This window comes from Bufo gargarizans, chromosome 1, assembly GCF_014858855.1.
Source record: "Bufo gargarizans isolate SCDJY-AF-19 chromosome 1, ASM1485885v1, whole genome shotgun sequence".
Taxonomy (NCBI): Eukaryota; Metazoa; Chordata; class Amphibia; order Anura; family Bufonidae; genus Bufo; species Bufo gargarizans.
In genome coordinates this window covers 751,703,864-751,724,075 of record NC_058080.1, presented here as the reverse complement: position 1 = coordinate 751,724,075, position 20,212 = coordinate 751,703,864, and the positions used below count along the sequence as shown (strand labels likewise).

The window sequence follows — 20,212 nt, the reverse complement described above, 5'->3', positions numbered from 1 at the left end:
CTTTAGGAGAGGTCAGGACCAGGCAGGGTCACATTTTTACTGCATGGTTCTGTCAAAGTGCTGAGGGCAACAGAGAAAACAGAGCCTCTAGGTGTAACGACAACGCCCCCGTTGCTCTCCTAGAGGCTCATTTACATGTATTGAAACATAATTCTGTCTCAGTAATGCTGCACATATGAACATGGGACCAACACAGTTCCCTTACGTCCTAACCAAGCAGCACAAGTAGGGGTGTTATCCCCTGTGAAACTGGTTGGACAGGTGGAATTTTTATTGATTAAAATTGCTACCAAGATGATTAAACAATTACCCACCCCCTATAAAGGGACGCCTGCCCTTAAACCAGTGCTTTTTTTTTATCTGTCCACAGGACAGGTTCAGGTGCTGCCTGTTACCTTTTTGATTCGTTTGCTGCCAAGTTCTTGGTGCTTGTGGCCGTTTTTTTTCCTAGGTTCTGCTGGGTTGCGGCCTCTGCCGCAGTTAGATGGTAGGGGTCTGTTGGCACCTCTATATCCCAGCGATATCCCCCTGCAGGAGCCTTCTCCGCCCTCACAGGGTGTCACCTGAGATCGGGTGAGTTACCACCTAGCAACCCACGTTGAAGTGGAGGCTTGGCCTGTATTCGGCCGCGTATTGCCCTCAGGAGTTGATGATCGCGCAGGCCGCAGACGGTACTGCGCCTGCGCGAGTTTTCTGGCTGCCGACAGGAAGAAGGACGGGGCATTTCTAGAAGGTAGACTATGACGTGGGGAGGGGGCGGAACCGTTTGCCGGGGCTGTGGGAGGCTATTTGAGGATCAGGAGGCATTCTTGAGCACTGCAGGGGGGCGTCACTGGGCACCGGAGAAGGAAAAAAACGCCCCTCTAGGCACCTTGGAGCCTCATTAGCATATAAAAAGCGCTTTTATATCAAAAGGACAAAACGAAATAAAGTAAAAAGAAGACTGCTGGAAATAGAGTACTTTAGTGAACATATCGATAGGTGACAGTTTAAAATGGTAAAAGCAGGTGACAGATTCCCATAAGAGGGTGGTAAAACATTACCAGTTTGCTGTGCTGCCTTTTGGCATTTCTTCCGCTCCTCACACTTTTACAAAAGTTGTGGCTCCGGTTGTCGCCCAACTCAGGCTTCAAGGGCTAGAAATCGTGCCATACCTAGACGACTGGCTTCTAAAAGACGCCACTCTAGACATTCTTTTATCTCATCTTCAGCTGGCTCTTCAGTCTCTCCAGCGCTTGGGCTGGCTCATAAATTGGGAAAAATCGGAGATTTTTCCATCTACTTCCAGGATGTTCCTGGGTTTTCTTGTAGTCTCCGAACGGATGACCCTTTCCCTCTCTCCATAGAGGAAGGATCGAGTGATAAGAGCAGCGCAGTTCCTCATGGCACCTCGGCGGGTGTCCATCAGAACACTCATGAAGATGTTAGGCCACATGGCAGCATCTGCGGAAGCAGTTCCTTGGGCCCTATGGCACCTACGTCGACTTTAGGAAGAAGTGTTAGCAGTCTGGAATCGCAACCCCAAGGGGTTGGACAAGACGCACTCCCTGTCTACCAAGGACTAATAAATCTTGTGCCCAACTTCCAAGAAGGTACTTTCAACTTAATGTTTCTTGTAGACAGAAACACAGAATCGCCCACTTTCAGGTCCGGACCACTCATACTTCTCTTGTCAGCCATATGTTTATACTTCTTGCCAATTTTTTTTAGATTATTTAGAATTTTGAATAGATGACAAAGAAGAGGAAAATCTTTAGTTTTAGTACCAGAAAATGTGCCAAACTGCAGATGAAACCCATATGCCCCAAAAAACAGCGACTTATCAGTGGACTTCTGCCTATGGTTATTTATGGCGAACTCGGCCAAAGACAAAAAAGACCACTCCTCCTGATTCTCTGAGACAAAACATCTCAGATAAATCTCCAGATTCTGGTTAGTGCGCTCAGCCTGTCCGTTCGACTAAGAGTCAAAGGCAGAATAAAAGGACAATTGTACGCCCAAACGAGTACAGAATGCCTTCCAGAATCTGGAAACAAACTGAGTCCCCCTATCAGACACCACATCAGAGAGAATACCATGTAGCTTCACGATGTTGTCACCAAACACTTGTGCGAGAGTTTTAGCATTAGGCATCCCTAGTAATGCGTGACATTTTACTGAAGCGATCAACAACCACTAGAATCACAGTTTTTCCTGAGGATTTTGGCAAATCTGTGATAAAGTCCATGGACAAAGGAGTTCAAGGTCTAGACGGGATGGACAACAGAAGTAGAGATCCTGAAGGCCGAGTATGTGTCACCTTAGCACGTGCACAAGTACTACAGGCTGACACATAGCCCTCCACACATTTACCCAACCCTGGCCACCAGAATCTATAAGAGATGAGATCGACCATGGCTCTGCTTCCAGGGTGTCCTTTAAGAACTGTACAGTGATGTTCCTCAAATACCCTGTGCCTTAATTCTGAGGGAACAAATATTTTTCCCGGAGGACAAGAATCTGGTGCATCTCCCTGGGCCTCCAACACCTCTGCCTTGAGATCAGGAAAAAGGGCAGATATGACTACCATTTCAGACAAGATAGGACTAGGATCTTTCGAATCAACCCCCCCTTCCCCTAGGAAAGCTACACAACAAGGCGTCTGCCTTGACGTTCTAAATCCCAGGGCGATAGGCGACAATGAAGTTAAATCTGGTAAAAAAAACAACAACAATCTGGCCTGCCTTGGGTTAAGGCGTTTAGCCGACTCCAGGTAAGCCAGATTCTTGTGATCATTAATTACACAATAGGATGCATTGCTCCTTCCAACCAATGCCGCCATTCCTCAAAAGCCAACTTAATGGCCAGCAATTCTCTATTGCCTACGTCATAATTTCTTTCAGCAGCTGAGAGTTTCTTAGAGAAGAAAGCACATGGGCGCCATTTACTAGGTGAAGGACCTTGCGACAAGACTGCTCCTACCCCTACTTCGGATGCGTCAACTTTCACAATGAATGGCTGTGACACATCAGGTTGCACCAGAATAGGAGCAGAAGCAAAATGCTCCTTCACCGCTGAAAAGGCATGTAATGCCTCCTCAGACCAGACTGAAAAATCTGCACCTTTCTTAGTCATATCTGTTAATGGTTTAACAACAGTCGAGTAATTTAAGATACATTTACGGTAGTAGTTGGTGAACCCCAAAAATCGCATGAGTGCTTTCGGATTTTCGGGTCGATCCCAGTCCAACACAGCACAGACTTTCTCCAGATCCATACGAAAACCTGGTGGTGAGAGTAGGTAACCCAAGAATTGTACTTCCGGAACTGCAAATACACACTTCTCTATCTTAGCATACAATTTATTCTCTCTTGGGATCTGTAACACTTGTCTTACATGATCCTGATGAGTTTCCATGTCTGGAGAATAAATTAGAATATCATCCAGATACGGCACAACAAGCCTGCCACCAGATGATGAAAGATGTCATTAATGAAATGTTGGAAAACCGTAGGCATGACCAAATTCTCAAAATCACCTTCAGGGGTATTAAAGGCATGACCAAATTCTCAAAATGACCTTCAGGGGTAATAAAGGCCATCTTCCATTCATCCCCCTCCTTGATTCTTACCAGATTATATGCCTCCCTCAAATCCAACTTAGAGAACACCTTGGCACCGACAATCTGATTGAACAATTCTGGAATCAAAGGAATGCGGTTAAGCTCACGGAAGTCCAAACATGGCCTAAGGGTTCCATCCTTCTTTTTTTTACAAAGAAGAACCCTGCATCCACTGGGGATTTGGATGGTCTAATATGACCTTTAGCCAATCTCTCGGTGATATATTCTCGCATGGTTACTCTTTCTGGTTCAGAAAGATTATACAATCGAAACTCGGGCAGCCTAGCTCCAGGAATAAGGTTGACACGGCAATCATACTCCCGATGTGGAGGTAGCTCCTGGTCTCTACTTTCAGGAGAATACATCAGAAAAATCTGAAATAAACTAATGTATAACTTTAGTGGTTACAATAGAAAGCGACGTGCCTAAGACAGTTGTCTAAGCAATAATCACTCCAATCAAGAATCTGTCTCGCTTGCCAATCGATGGAAGGATTATGTTTACTTAACCATGGTAAACCTAGCACCAAGGGAGCAGGCAGACCTTCCAGCACAAACACAAAATAGATTCTTTATGAAAATCACCCACTATTAAACTGAATGTCCTGCACCATTTGTGATAAACATTTTTGTGTGAGAGGAGTGGAATCAATAGCAACCACTGAAATATTTTTGTCCAATGCACTTGTCAACCCATGCATACGAACGAACTGACCATCAACTAGGTTAACCCCTGCCCCACTGTCAATAAATACTTAAATTTTCACAGTTTTGGAGTCTACCACCACCTTGGCAGGCAGGAGAAATCGGGTACTACCGGCAAAAGACAAAAGTAATTTCTCAGATTCCCCACCCACACCACCAAGAGTGAGATTAGGACTAAACACATTTATTTTTTATTTTTCACCTTGACGTTTAACATAAGGACAAACTTTAACAAAATGTCCCCTCTTTTCCACATAAAAAGCAGAGTCTTATCTTACAGTAAGTCTAAAGTTTTTATTACCAGATGCAGGGGTAGCTCCCCCCAGCTGCATTGGCTCATCACCAGACATGTCCTCAAGTGTCTCTTTACCTAAAGTGTCGGAAGGGGCCACCACCTTATATGATAGTACGTTCTGAGTGTGAAGAACCTCAGATCTCTCCCTCAACCGTCTATCAATAAGTACAGCAAGGGACATAGCCGCCTCCAAAGACGCAGGACAGTTGTGAAACGCCAATGCGTCCTTCAGGCCCTCGGATAGCCCTTGGCAGAATTGACTATGGAGAGCAAGATCATTCCACTCTGTATCCGTAGCCCATCTCCTAAATTCAGAGCAATAGGTCTCCGCAGAACGTCCTCCCTGCCGTAAGCCACGCAACTTGATCTCTGCCAGGGAGATCCGATTGTCATCATAGATAAGCCCTAGAGCTCTGAAAAATTTATCTACCGACCGGAGGGACTGTGATCCAGTCAGAAACGAAAGAGCCTAAGACTGAGTGTCACCTTGTAACAAAGAAATGATTATACCCACTCTCGTCCCCAGAAGACCGTGGACGCTGTTTAAAATATAATTTGCACGACTCCCTGAACCGACTAAAATTGTCACTTTTCCCGGAAAATCTGTCCAGAAGAGCTACCTTGGGTTCAGGGCAGGCCTGGTTCTCACTGTTGGAACCAGCCGCCTGTGGTCTCTGGATCTGTGAGACGGTCGTACCGAGGTCAGCTACCTCCAGAGACAACCCCTGGAGTTGTCCGACCAGTGCAGAAATAGGATCCATTGCCGCACTGATACAAACAAAAAGGCGGTTATTTGGCGGTTGATAATGTCACGAATATTGGGGAGAGACGGGACATCAGAAAGACAACAGAAAGGGGGAAAGGGGAGAACACAGAACTAGGCCTCAATGCTAGGGAGAAGGGCAAGATCACCTCCTAGGAAACCTCTAGATTTGTCCCTGACTCCTGTCAGTATGTATAGACCCTGAAGGTGGGAAAATAAATATGCTGAAACCTAGACCCTAGGGGCCCTGATATGCCCTAGAGGTAGTGAAAGGGAATGAGACAACTGGTTACTTCCCAGGTGAATGAACCAGCGTCTCCCTGAGGCCTAGTTACAACAAGCACAAGGGAACAACCAAATACAAGAGCAGTACAACTTATCTTATAGAAAATGGATAAGCAGGAACACAAGAAGGTCCACACACCAACTCTTCCAAATCCAAGCAGAGAATATCAACTGCATGGAATGAAATGTGAAACCAAACTAAATAGGGAAGCAGTAATAACCTGCCAGCTGCACCCGACAAGAGTTGTGGTCAATACCAAACCACAACACTGAGAATCAAGAGACTGTCAGTTACCCTCACGTGCAGTCAGTCTCTCTGATCTTTTAACCTCTGTCACACAAAGTACCATGACAAGAACACTGTGCCTTGTAGTAACACGCATAGGGAGTCGGCTTTGGTAGGGAATAGGGTTGAGCGAACCCGAACTGTAAACTGTACTTTAGGATTTTTGGACCCCGGACCCGAACCCGAACATTTCAGTAAAAGTTTGGGTTCGGTGTTCGGCGAGTTAATGGCGCTTTTTGAAAGGCTGCAGAGCAGCCAATCAACAAGCGTTTAACTCTGTGCCCTTAGAAACCATCACAGCCATGCCTACTAATGGCATGGCTGTGATTGGCGCACATCACTCTGCTCTTAGTAGTGTACAGAGAGGATGCTGATGCTGTGAGGGAGAGAATAGGAAAGAAACTTTAATAAGAACTGCAATTGAATTCAGCGATCTACATAGATTTTGTTGTGTGGTTACCCTGCCCTGAGCCCAGTGACAGAGAAAAATAACTTTTATCCGTCTGTTAGAATTAGGTGGGCGGTGGCAGCCATTTTACGCAAGCTCAGTGCACCAGCACTGCATATGTGCTTTTGTGACATTTAAATCAAAGCTTGAAATACTGCAATAATAATCTGGGTTTAAAAAACACCAATTTTGGCCATACCCTCCATCTGGGGCCTCTGCCGCATTAGTCATTGTGCAATTTAAGTTACAAATACAGCTATAATTTTCTGGGTTTTAAAAAACACCCATTTAGGGCAAAATACTTAATTTGCGGCCTTGTCTGCATCTGTACGTGTGAAATTCAAGCGTTATATACTGCTGTCATATTCTGTTATTAAGAAAACACTCTTTTTGGGCAAAGTACTTAATATCGCAGCCTTTGCTGCATCTGTTATTGTTAAAATAAGCTTTAAAAACTTCAATAATTTTCTGGGTTTTAAAAAACACCCATTTTTTGCAATACCCTCTATCTGGGGCCTCTGCCGCATTAGTCATTGTGCAATTTAAGCTACAAATACAGCTATAATTTTCTGGGTTTTAAAAAACACCAATTTAGGGCAAAATACTTATTTTGTGGCCTTGTCTGCATCTGTACATGTGAGATACACGCTTTAGATACAGCTGTGCTATTCTGGTATTTAAAAAACACCCATTTAGGGCAAAAATCTTAATTTTGCAGCCTTTGCTGCATATGTCATTGTGAGAGACACCCTTTAGATACTGTTGTTCTATTCTGCTATGAAAAAAAACACCAATTTAGGGCAAAAATCTTAATTTGCGGCCTTGTCTGCATATGTACATGTGAGATACACCCTTTAGATACCGTTGTTCTATTATGCTATAAAAAAAAACACTCATTTTAGGTAAGATTCTAAATTTGAGAAATATGAGGAGAGCGTCAAATAAGGGACGTGGCCCCGGTCGTGGTGCTGCTGGTGGAGCTCCTGTTGCAGGGAGAGGACGTGGTCGATCTGTGCCAGCTACACACACAAGTGAAACACCTTTCTCAGGTGCGAGTCGGCGACAGAACCTTCACCGGTATTTGGTCGGGCCTAATGCGGCTCTACGAATGGTGAGGCCAGAACAAGTACAGGCGATAGATTGGGTTGCTGACAGTGCCTCCAGTTCCTTTACATTGTCTCCCGCCCAGTCTCCTCCTGAAAGATCAGAGTTGGCACCTGCAGCCGATGTCCATCAGTCTTTCACCTCACCCCCTTGCAAATCAGCTAAGCAGTCTGAGCCCCGAGTCATGCAGCAGTCTCTTCTGCTTTTTGATGACTCTTCTAGCAGGGTTTTCTAGGGCCATCCACCTATCCCTGCCCCAGAAGTGGAAGAGATTCTGTGCACCGATGCCCAACCACTTGTGTTTCAAGATTAGTACATGGGAGGACCATCGCAGCATGTCTCGAATGATGACGAAACACAGGTGCCAACTGCTGGGGCTTTCGAAAGTGTGCAGACCGACAAGGAGAGTAGGGGTGAAGACTGGGTGGAAGTTGATGTGGAGGACGATGAGGTCCTCGACCCCACATAGAATCAAGGTCATGCGAGTGACCTGTGTAGTTCGGAGGAAGAGGCGGTGGTCGCACAGAGCCACCAGCACAGCGGAAGAGGGAGCAGGGTGCAAAAGCGGAGCAGCCATCCCCTAGACAGTACGCCTGCTACTCCCCTCCGCAGCAAGGGACCGAGCACACCAAAGCTAGCTCCAAGGAGTTCCCTGGTGTGGCAGTTCTTCAGACAATGTGCTGACAACAAGACACGAGTGGTTTGCACGCTGTGCAATCAGAGCCTGAAGCGAGGCATAAACGTTTTCAACCTGAGCACAACCTGCATGACCAGGCATTTAAGTGCAAAGCACGCGCTGCAGTGGAGTAGACACCTCAAAAACCAAGAAAGGTTTCTGGCTCCTCCTGCTTCCTCTTTTGCTGCAGTCTCGGCCCTTTTCATCCACCTCTGGAGTGACAGTGCCACCTGCCACCCCACAAACAGAGGATCTGCCAGCAACACCACCATCTGGGTCACCAAGCATCTCCACAATGTCCCTCGGAAGCGTTCAGCTCTCCATCTCCCAAACACTGGAGCGGAAGAAGAATTACCATCCCTACCCACCCGGGATCCCTGGCGCTAAATGTCAGCATTTCAAAATTACTGGCCTTTGAAATGCTGTCATTCTGTCTGGTGGAGATGGAGAGTTTTAAAAGCCTTATGGCGGTGGCTGTCCCACAGTACGTCATGCCCAGCTGCCACTACTTTTCCAGGCGTGCCATCCCTTCCCTGCACAACCAAGTGGGGGACAAAATCAGGTGTGCACTGCGCAACGCCATCTGTGGCAAGGTGCACCTCACTACGGATACGTGGACCAGTAAACACGGTCAGGGACGTTATATCTCCATAACATCACACTGGGTAAATGCAGTGGCGGCTGAGCCTGAGGTGGATAGCAGTTTGACGCATGTCCTTCCACCACCGAGGATTGCAGGGTGCTTCCTCCTTCTACTCCGCTTCCTCATCTGGTCAGCGTAACACCTTCACCACCAACTTCAGCACAGCCAGTGGTAAACAACAGCAGGCAGTTTTAAAACTTATCTGTTTGGGGGACAAACCCCACACCGCACAGGAGCCGTGGACGAGCCTTGAACAACAGACCGATGAGTGGTTGGTGCCAGTGAGCCTCAAGCCCGGCCTGGTGGTGTGCGATAATGGGCGAAATCTCGTAGCAGCATTGGACTAGCCGGTTTGACACACAACCCTTTGCCTGGTCCATGTGCTAAATTTGGTGGTGCAGAGATTCCTTAAAAATTACCCCGATATGTCAGAGCTGCTGCATAAAGTGCGGGCCGTGTCTGCGCGTTCTCGGCGTTCTCACCCTGCTGCTGCTCGCTTGTCAGTGCTGCAGTGTAACTTTGGCCTTCCCACTCACCGCCTCATATGCAACGTGCCCACAAGGTGGAACTCCACCTTGCACATGCTGGCCAGACTGTGCAAGCAGTAGCAGGCGATAGTGGAGTTACAGCTGCAGCACGGACGGGTGAGTCGCTCTGCGGAACAGCACCACTTCACCACCAATGACTGGGCCTCCGTGCGAGACCTGTGTTCCTTGTTGCTCTGTTTCGAGTACTCCACCAACATGGCCAGTGCAGATAACACCAGATAGAAATATCAGCACCCTTCCTAGTCACGTCTGTTAAAGGTTTCACCACCGATGAATAGTTCAAGATAAATTTACGGTAGTAGTTGGTAAACCCCAAAAACCGCATAAGCGCTTTCAGATTTTCGGGTCGATCCCAGTCCAACACGGCATGGACCTTCTCGGGATCCATACGAAAACCTAAGGATGAGAGCAGGAAACCCAGAAATTGCACTTTCTGTACAGAAAATACACACTTTTCCATCTTAGCATACAACTTATTTCACATGATCTTGATGAGTCTCCATATTAGGCGAATAAATTAGTATGTCATCAAGGTATATAATGACAAACCTCCCCACCAGATGATGAAAGATGTCACTGACAAAGTGTTGAAAAACCGCAGAAGCATTGGTTAACCCAAAGGGCATGACCAGGTTTTCAAAATGACCCTCAGGGGTATTAAATGCGTTCTTCCACTCATCCCCCTCCTTGATCCTTACCAGATTATATGCCCCCCTCAGATCCAATTTAGAGAACACCTTGGCACCAAAAATCTGACTAAACAAATCCGGAATCAAAGGAAGGTGGTAAGGATCACGGACGGTAATATGATTGAGCTCACAGAAGTCCAGACATGGTCTCAGGGTACCATCCTTTTTCTTTACAAAGAAAAATCCAGCAGCCACTGGGGACTTGGATGGTCTAATATGTCCCTTTGCCAAACTCTCAGTGATATACTCTAGCATAGCCTTTCTTTCGGGTTCCGAAAGATTATACAACCGAGATTTGGGCAATTTAGCTCCGGGAATAAGATTGACGGGACAGTCATACTCCCGGTGCGGAGGCAACTCCTGATTGCCACTCTCAGAAAACACATCATAAAATTCTGAAATGAACGAGGGTACAGTTTTAGGGGTAACCATAGAGAACGATGCATTAAGACAGTTGTCCATGCAAAAATCACTCCACTCAAGGCAGACCCTCCAACACATAACAGGAGATCGATTCCTGATGCAAATCACCCACTCTTAAATAAATGTCATTCACTACCTGCGACAGGCATTTTTGGCCAAGAGGTGCTGAGTCAATTGCAAAGACAGAAATACTATTCTCTAATGCATTAGTAGTCAACCTGTGAATGTGTACAAACTGTCCATCAATCAAGTTAACTCCTGCCCAACTGTCTATAAAAGCTTTGATTTTCACAGTTGTAGACTCTAGCAACACCTCGGCTGACAGGAGAAAATGGGTATTACCAGTAAAAGACAAAAGTAGGTTTTCTTGCTTCCCACCCACACTACCAATAGTAATTTGGGGATTAAACTTTTTTTTCCTTTGGTTTACACCTTGATGATGCAAGTACGGACAAATATTCACAAAATGTCCCTTCTTTCACATGACCCAAGCTTTTGCCAGTAGTTCCAGGAGTAGCTCCTCCTAACTGCATAGGCTCATCACAAGGCACAACCACCCGAGTCTCTCCACCATACGTTTCAAAGGAAGCAGTACCCTTATTGGACAGTACGTTCTGAAGGTAAGGACCCCTAGATCTCTCCCTCAGGCATCTATCAAGACGTACAACAAGGGACATAGCTGCTTCCAATGACTCAGGATTTTCATGAAAAGCCACTGCGTCCTGCAGTCTCTCAGATACACCCTGGCAGAATTGGCTACGGAGAGCAGAATCATTCCACTCTGTATCCGTAGCCCATCTCCTAAATTCAGAGCAAAAGGTCTCCGCAGAACGTTCTCCCTGCCGCAAACCCAGTAACTTGGTCTCTGCCTGAGAGATCCGATCCGGGTCATCATAGATAAGACCCAAGGCTCTAAAGAATTTATCTACCGACAGGAGGGACGGTGATCCGGTCGGCAGAGAAAAAGCCCAAGATTGGGCGTCCTCTTTAAGGAATGAAATAATCATACCCACACGTTGACACTCATCACCAGATAAGTATGGACGAAGCCTAAAGTATAATTTACATGACTCCTTGAAACGGATAAAATTGTCACTACCCCCGGAAAACCTGTTAGGGAGAGCTACCTTCAGTTCAGGGCAGGCCTGGAACCCACCACCGGAACCAGCAGCCTGTGGGCTCTGAATCTGCAAAACCATCGCACGGAGGTCTGCTACCTCCAAAGTCAGATTCTGCATCTGTTTGACCAATGCAGTCATAGCATCCATAACTGCACAGATCAGAACAGAAAATGGCGGTATTGGCTCTGGATAATGTCACGGATGTAGTAGGGGAGAACACCAAAAGACAACAAGACGGAAGGGAAAAGACACTAGGCCTCACCGCTAGGGAAGGAAAAGGGTCACTATGAAACCCTGCTCCTGGCCCTAACTCCTATCCTTATGGGCACCTCTCGATGGTAGAGATGCCCATACACAGGAACCTAGAAAACCCTGGTGGCCCCAGATGCCCTAGACTTAATGACAGGGCAGAGACAACCCGCTCCTTCCCTGGTGAAGGAACCAGTGTCTCACTGAGGCCTAATAAACAACAGGGGGGGGGGGAGAGGAATACAAAACACAACAAGCGGAACACTTAACTTCTAAGCATGATGGATGATCAGGACTTCAACTAGAACCACACTTCAGCTCTTCCAACACCAAATGAAGCTATTCAGAGCAAGGAGTGATGGGTGAAGTCAAACTAAATAGGGGGAGGTAAAGGTCACATGATCCACACTGTTCAGGAGGTGTGGACATACAAGCAACACACAGACAAAGTAAAACCAAAAGATGCTCTCAGATCAGTAATGAGCAGATAATCTTTCAGACCTTCTCTAACCTGTCACCGGTGTGACAACACCGTTCTCAGAGTTACTATCCCACTTCTATGCCTCCTTGAAAAAACATTGCTGCTGATGATGGAAGAGGATGTGGCACAGGAGGAGGAAGAGGGATCATTTCATAGGTTTTCCACCCAGTCATTCACAAGTGGCTCCGAGGGTGGGTTCCTGCACCCACAAACGCCAGGTACACAATTGTCCAGCCAGGGCACAGTTCTGGAGGATGAGGAGATGGAGGAGGAGGAACCATTTTCACAGCAGGGTGGCACCCAAACCAGCTCATGGCCATCACTGGTGTATGGCTGGGGGGATACAGAGGACACAGACGATACACCTCCCACAGAGGACAGCTTTTCGTTGCCTCTGGGCTGCCTGGCACACATGAGCGATTACATGCTGCAGTGTCTCCGCAATGACCGCCGAGTTGCCCACATTCTAACTTGTGCTGACTACTGGGTGGCCACACTGCTGGATCCCCGTTACAAGGACAACATACCGTCCTTAATTCCGTAACTGGAGCGTGATTGTAAGATGCGCGATTATAAGCGCACGCTGGTAGATGCGCTGCTGGTGGCATTCCCACCTGACAGCAGGGGCACAGTGGAAGCACAAGGCGAAGGCAGAGGAGGAGGAAGAGGTCGCCAATGCAGCTGGGGCACCAACAGCACCTCAGAAGGCAGGGTTAGCATGGCCGAAATGTGGAAAAGCTTTGTCAGCACGCCACAACAACCAGCGCCACCAGCTGATATGGAACGTCTTAGCAGGAGGCAACATTTCACCAACATGGTGGAGCATTATGTGTGCACACGGCTACACGTACTGAATGATGGGTCCACCCCCTTCAACTTCTGGGTCTCCAAATTGGGCACATGGCCTGAGCTTGCCCTTTACTCCTTGGAGGTGCTGGCCTGCCCTGCAGCCAGTGTATTGTCTGAACTTGTGTTTAGCATGGCAGGGTGTGTTTTTACAGACAAGCGCATCCGCCTGTCCACAGCCAATGTGGACAAGCTCACTTTCATTAAAATTAACCAGGCATGGATCCCAAGAGACTTGTCTGTACCTTGTGCAGAATAGACATGTATACCGGCCTTAACCAGCCATTGTTATACTACAGTGCAATTGCTCATTGTTGTATTTTGGATATTTCACACTCTTTTGGAGTGTACCCTAATAAAAATTAAAAATTAAAATTAAAACCAAAAACCAATGTTGGCTACCTTGTCCTCCTCCACCTCCGCTTCCACCTATACCGCTACGTCCACCGGCTCCTCAAACTCCTACTCCATATGGACCTCCACCTCATAAATCAAGTTTTTTTATTTTTATTTGTACGTATTTTATTTTATGTGATTTCACTAATTTGTCTGTTACATTTTTGGGTGAAATTCACCAATTTTTGGGTGTGATATACCCCTGCTCTACCTAATATAGACAAGTAACATTTCACTAATTTGTCCGTTACATATTCGGGTGAAATTCACCAATTTTTGGGTGTGATATACCACTGCTATACCTAGTAGACAGGCAAAAAAAAAAATCACTAATTTGTCTGTTACATTCTGGTTGACATTTAACCATGTTTGCCGTAATTAAACCCCTGCTCTGCATAGGTGATAGGGACGTGCGGCGGGCGGTGATCGGAACCCGGTGCCTGCTCAAATCATTTAACAGGCACCTGGGGCAAATGCGCCGGGGGGTCCTGTGACCCCCCCCCCCCATGTATGCGATCGCAGAAAACCGCAGGTCAATTTTAGACCTGCGGTTTTCTGCATTTCCGGGTTATTCGGGTCTCTGAGGACCCGATAACCCGGAACAGGATGGTGATCGGTGGTGTGATTTTACCACACCAATCACCATCCTGTGATCCTGAGTGGTGATGGTGACATCACCTCTCAGGATCGCTTCTGATTGGTAGGAGGGCGGGCCGGTGGCAGTTTCAAATGATAGCAGCGCTCCTCTCCTCCTCCTTTTGTGTCCGGAGCCCGAGGAGAGAGGAGCGCTGCCTACACATGTCTGATCTGTGCCCCAGCACCTATCCTTGCCCCCAGGACCCGATCTGTGCCCCAGCACCCCCATCTTTATCATCAGGTAATTAGGGAAAGTATAGGGAAAGGTTGGGCTAGGCAGGGATATAAAAGGGAAAGTTAGTGGTAAAAAAAAGTTTGGTTGCATCACCCTAAGTAGTGTGACACTAGACCCCCTAGGGGTGCTGATGCTTGCCCCCCTGCCCCCCCCCTCCCCCCACAACTTTTTTGGGGCGCAGGCATTTTTTTTTTGTGCATACGCTGACTGTGGCCGGCACTCTAAGTGTCCGGCCACTGTTAGCGCATCGCACACCCCACCGCTGATCAACTTCGGACGGTTGATCAGCGGTTTTGATTTTTTTTTTACTTTTTTATCACATTTTTCCCCCTTTTTTAAGTTAGTCTTTTTTTTCTGTTAGTTATAGGGATAAAAAAACGCAAAAACACAAAATGCAATCGCACTCTGCAACCAGCACTCTGCCCTGCCTTTATGCTGGATGTTGAATCAGGCATTGGTGTACATTTTGGCCAAAGCGTAATAAGCCACTGACCACGTCAAGGTTGCCTTAATGAGTGGTCCCTAACACTAGTTCCTACCTGTTATGGGCCACGACAGTGTGCTTGGCGTGCATGCTGTACCTGCGCTCCCTGGACTTTGTGTGGCTGTCATGGCTGTAGGAACTAGTGTTAGGGACCACTCATTAAGGCAACCTTGACGTGGTGAGTGGCTTATTACGCTTTGGCCAAAATGTACACCAATGCCTTATTCAACATCCAGCATAAAGGCAGAGCAGCGTGCTGGTTGCAGAGTGTGATTGTATTTTGTGTTTTTGCGTTTGTATCTGTATCTGTATTTCGCCATAGCAATCTGCACCTGCATAGGGTTGTGCGGGCTGAATCCCCCATATTTTTTCTTTATAGTATATATTGGAGGAGTGGCGATCTCCAAGCAGTCATGCACACCTGACCAGTTAGTATGCCCTGGAGGCTGGTTTTAAAGTCAGTATAAAACTGAGTCTGCTTATATAGCACCTACCAGTAGCCATTGGGCTCCAGGAGAAGTATATAGTGGGCTCAGCATGCATGTTAGTACTTGCATCCCTGGATCCGATGAAAGCTGTAATGGCACCGGACGGGGTTAAGAGCAGAGTGTGCCTGGCGTGCATGCTGTACCTGCGCTCCCTGGACTTTGTGTGGCTGTCATGGCCCATAACAGGTAGGAACTACTGTTAGGGACCACTCATTAAGGCGACCTTGACGTGGTGAGTGGCTTATTATGCTTTGGCCAAAATGTACACCAATGCCTTATTCAACATCCAGCATAAAGGCAGGGCAGAGTGCTGGTTGCAGAGTGCGATTGCATTTTGTGTTTTTGCGTTTGTATCTGTATTTCGCCATAGCAATCTGCACCTGCATAGGGTTGTGAGGGCTGAATCCCCCATATTTTTTCTTTGTAGTATATATTGGAGGCGTGGCGATCTCCAAGCAGTCATGCACACCTGACCAGTTAGTATGCCCTGGAGGCTGGTTTTAAAGTCAGTATAAAACTGAGTCTGCTTATATAGCACCTACCAGTAGCCATTTGGCTCCAGGAGAAGTATATAGTGGGCTCAGCATGCATGTTGGTACTTGCATCCCTGGATCCGATGAAAGCTGTAATGGCACCGGGCGGAATTAAAAGCAGAGTGTGCTTGGCGTGCATGCTGTACCTGCGCTCCCTGGACTTTGTGTGGCTGTCGTGGCCCATAACAGGTAGGAACTAGTGTTAGGGACCACTCATTAAGGCAACCTTGACGTGGTGAGTGGCTTATTACGCTTTGGCCAAAATGTACACCAATGCCTTATTCAACATCCAGCATAAAGGCAGGGCAGAGTGCTGGTTGCAGAGTGAGATTGCATTTTGTGTTTTTGCGTTTGTATCTGTATTTTGCCATAGCAATCTGCACCTGCATAGGGTTGTGCGGGCTGAATCCCCCATATTTTTTCTTTGTAGTTTTAGGGATAAGTCCGCGAACACCCGTGCCCCCACACACATGCACACCAAATAAAGATTTTCACACACGCACATACACACACAGACACACACTCCCCTATGGCCCGCCGGATGTTCTCGGCCGAGGAGGCATACGCCCATCTTGCCTCCGACTCCGAGAGTCCCAGTGAGGACGAGGATGACCCCACTTTCCTGTTGTCATCCGCGTCCTCCTCATCATCTAGCGATGATGATGAGACCCCGCCAGGCGAAGCAAGGGGACCGCCATGCTAGAAACCCTGTGGCCCACACTAGTACGAGCAGCTCTGGGGCTCGTACTAGTTTTCCGGCCCACCAGTTAAATCCACCGGAGCACCCTGCCGGTGAACCTGTCTGGTGTACCCCAGAGCGATATCAGCCCGTGATTCCTGATTTTGTAGGCCAATCAGGAATCAAGATTTCCACAGTGGGCTACACTGAATATGATTTTTTTTGTCATTTTTTCAGTGACCCACTGTTAAATCTGATGGTGGAGCAGACGAACCTGTATGCCCAACAGTTCATTGCTCAACACCCGGGCTCCTTTTTGGCCAGGCCCGGTGGCTGGACGCCGGTCAGTGCAGCCGAGATGAGGACATTTTGGGGCCTCGTGCTGCATATGGGCCTGGTCAAGAAATCTAGTGTCAGGCTTTACTGGCGTGGGGACGTCCTCTACCAGGCCCCACTTTACAGTACGGACATGACACGCTCCCGGTTTGAGGCCACCCCTGGAAATGTCTGCATTATTCAGATAATGCAGCATGTCCCCCCCAAGGTGATCCTGCCTATGACCGTCTGTATAAGATACGGCCGGTCATCGATCATTTTGGGGACAAATTTGTACAGGCCTATGTACCTGGAAGGGAGGTCGCGGTTGATGAGTCTCTCATTGCGTTCAAGGGGAGACTCATTTTCCGCCAGTATGTTCCCTCCAAGCGGGCGAGGTATGGCGTGAAGCTATACAAACTTTGTGAGAGTACCTCAGGGTACACTTACAAGTTTCGTGTATACGAGGGGCGAGATTCCTGTATTCAACCCCCAGAATGTCCCCCCACTCTGGGTGTTAGCGGGAAACTTGTGTGGGACCTTATGTACCCACTGCTAGATAAGGGTTACCACCTTTACGTGGATAACTTTTACACTAGTATCCCCTTGTTCCAGTCCCTTGCCGCCAGATCCACGTTCGCTTGTGGGACCGTGCAGAAAAATCAATGCGGCCTCCCTGCCCACCCCCTCCAGGAACCTATCCCCAGGGGTGCGACTAGTGCCCTTACCAGTGAAAACCTGTTGCTGGTCAGATATAAGGACAAGAGGGATGTCCTTGTACTGTCCACAATTCATGGTAACGGCATCACCCCTGTCCCTGTGCGAGGTACCGCGGCAACGGTCCTCAAGCCCGATTGTATCGTCGACTACAATCGGTATATGGGAGGAGTTGATCTCTCTGATCAAGTCCTCAAGCCATATAATGCCATGCGCAAAACCCGGGCATGGTACAAAAATGTTGCGGTCTACTTGGTGCAGGTTGCCTTGTACAACTCTTTTTTACTATCCCGAAGCGCTGGCAACACAGGGACATTCCTTCAGTTCTATGAGACAGTCCTCAAGGCCCTGATCTTTTCTGACTGGGAAAGAGCAGGCCGTAGTACCTTGGGAACTGGAGGCGCCCGAATCGTCGCTGGCCAACACTTTCCAGGTGTGGTCCCCCATCCTGGAAAGAAGGAACGAACCCCAAAAAACTGCAGAGTGTGTCACAGGAGGGGGATACGGAAGGTCACCACTACACAGTGCGACACGTGCCCCGATCATCCGGGCCTCTGCATTGACGGTTGCTTCAGGGAGTATCACACTTCCATGGAGTACTAAATTTATATCCCAATTTAGCCACTGACATCGGATAAAAAAACTGGTTCTCAGACTTGAGACACCCAAAAAAACTAAAATAATTTTTAAAAAGTATACAAATTAGGTATCGCTGCGTCGGTAATAATCTCCTCTATAAAAATACCCAATGACCTAACCCTCCAGATTAACACGGTCCCAAAAAATAAAAACGGTGCAAAAAGATAACTTTTTTTGATCACCTTATACAAAAAAATGTTAATAGCAAGCGATCAAAAAGTCCTATAGCCCCCAAAATAGTGCCAATAAAACCGTCCTCTCATCCCGCAAAAAATGAGCCCCTACCTAAGATAATCGGCTAAAAAAAAAAATGACTCTTAGACTTTTCGATTTCGAAAACTTTTTGTATCAAAAAGGATAATATAGTCTAAAACCTAAATAATTGTAAAAAAAGTTGACTTATTAGGTATCGCCACGTCCGTAAGAATCTCCTCTATAAAAATCCCCCATGACCTAACCCCCTAGATTAACATGGTAAAAAAAAAAAAAAACTGTGCCAAAACAGCTATTTTTGACACTTTTCCATTTCAATCTGTTTTTTCCGGTAACAAAGCAAGGGTTAACAACCAAACAAAACTTAATATTTATTACCCTGATACTGAAGTTTACAGAAACGCCACATTTGTGGTCGTAAACTGCTGTATCACTAAAAGGCAGGGTGAAAAAGTAAAGGACCGACATGGTTTCTGGAAGGCCGATTTTGATAGCCTTTTTATTGACACCATGTCCCTTTTGAAGCCCCCCTAGAGTAAAAACTCCACAAAAGTGACCCCATCTAAGAAACTACACCCCTCAAGGTAATCAAAACTGATTTTACAAACTTTATTAACTCTTTAGGTGTTCCTCAACAGTTAATGGCAAATGGAGATGAAATTTCAGAATTTCAATTTTTGGCAACCTTGCCTCACAAAAATGTAATATAGAGCAACCAAAAATCATATGTACCCTAAAAATAATCCCAACAAAACCGCCACCTTATCCCGTAGTTTCCAAAAGTGGGTCACTTTTAGGGATTTTCTACTCCAGGGGTGCATCAGGGGGGTTGAAACAGGACACGGTGTAAATAAACCGGTCCATAAAAATCAGCCCTCTAAAAACCAAACGGCGCACCTTTCCCTCTACGCCCCGCTGTGTGGCCATACAGTAGTGTACGGCCACATATGGGGTGTTTCTGTAAACGGCAGAGTCAGGGCAATAAAGATACAGTCTTGTTTGGCTGTTAACCCTTACTTTTTAGTGGAAAAAATGGGTTAAAATGGAAAATGTGGCAAAAAAAATGAAATTTTAAAATTTTATCCCCGTTTGCCAATAACTCTTGTGCAACACCTAAAGGGTTAACGATGTTAGAAAAACTGTTTTCAAATACCTTGAGGGGTGTAGTTTCTTAGATGGGGTCACTTTTAGGGAGTTTCTACTCCAGGGGTGCATCAGGGGGGTTGAAACAGGACACGGTGTAAATAAACCGGTCCATAAAAAACAGCCCTCCAAAAACCAAACTGTGCACCTTTCCCTCTACGCCCCGCTGTGTGGCCGTACAGTAGTGTACGGCCACATATGGGGTGTTTCTGTAAATGGCAGTGTCAGGGCAATAAAGATACAGTCTTGTTTGGCTGTTAACCTTTACTTTCTTAGTGGAAAAAATTGTTTAAAATGGAAAATTTGGCAAAAAAAATAAAATTTTCAAATTTCATCCCCATTTGCCAATAACTCTTGTGCAACACCTGAAGGGTTAACGACGTTTGTAAAATCAGTTTTGAATACCTTGAGGGGTGTAGTTTCTTAGATGGGGTCACTTTTAGGGATTTTCTACTCCAGGGGTGCATCAGGGGGGTTGAAATAGGACACGGTGTAAATAAACCGGTCCATATAAATCAGCCCTCCAAAAACCAAACGGCGCACCTTTCCCTCTACCCCCCTCTATGTGGCTG

The 20,212-nt window shown here is 46.8% G+C and overlaps 1 protein-coding gene and 1 pseudogene across 1 annotated transcript in view; one reads left to right on the top strand and one right to left on the bottom strand.

The window, feature by feature from the left end:
* LOC122925098 (oocyte zinc finger protein XlCOF6-like) overlaps positions 1 to 20,212 on the top strand; it is an 818,943-nt gene that overhangs the window by 284,465 nt on the left and 514,266 nt on the right. The gene's annotated exons all lie outside the window — the stretch shown is intronic.
* LOC122925097 overlaps positions 1 to 20,212 on the bottom strand; it is an 89,123-nt pseudogene that overhangs the window by 26,555 nt on the left and 42,356 nt on the right.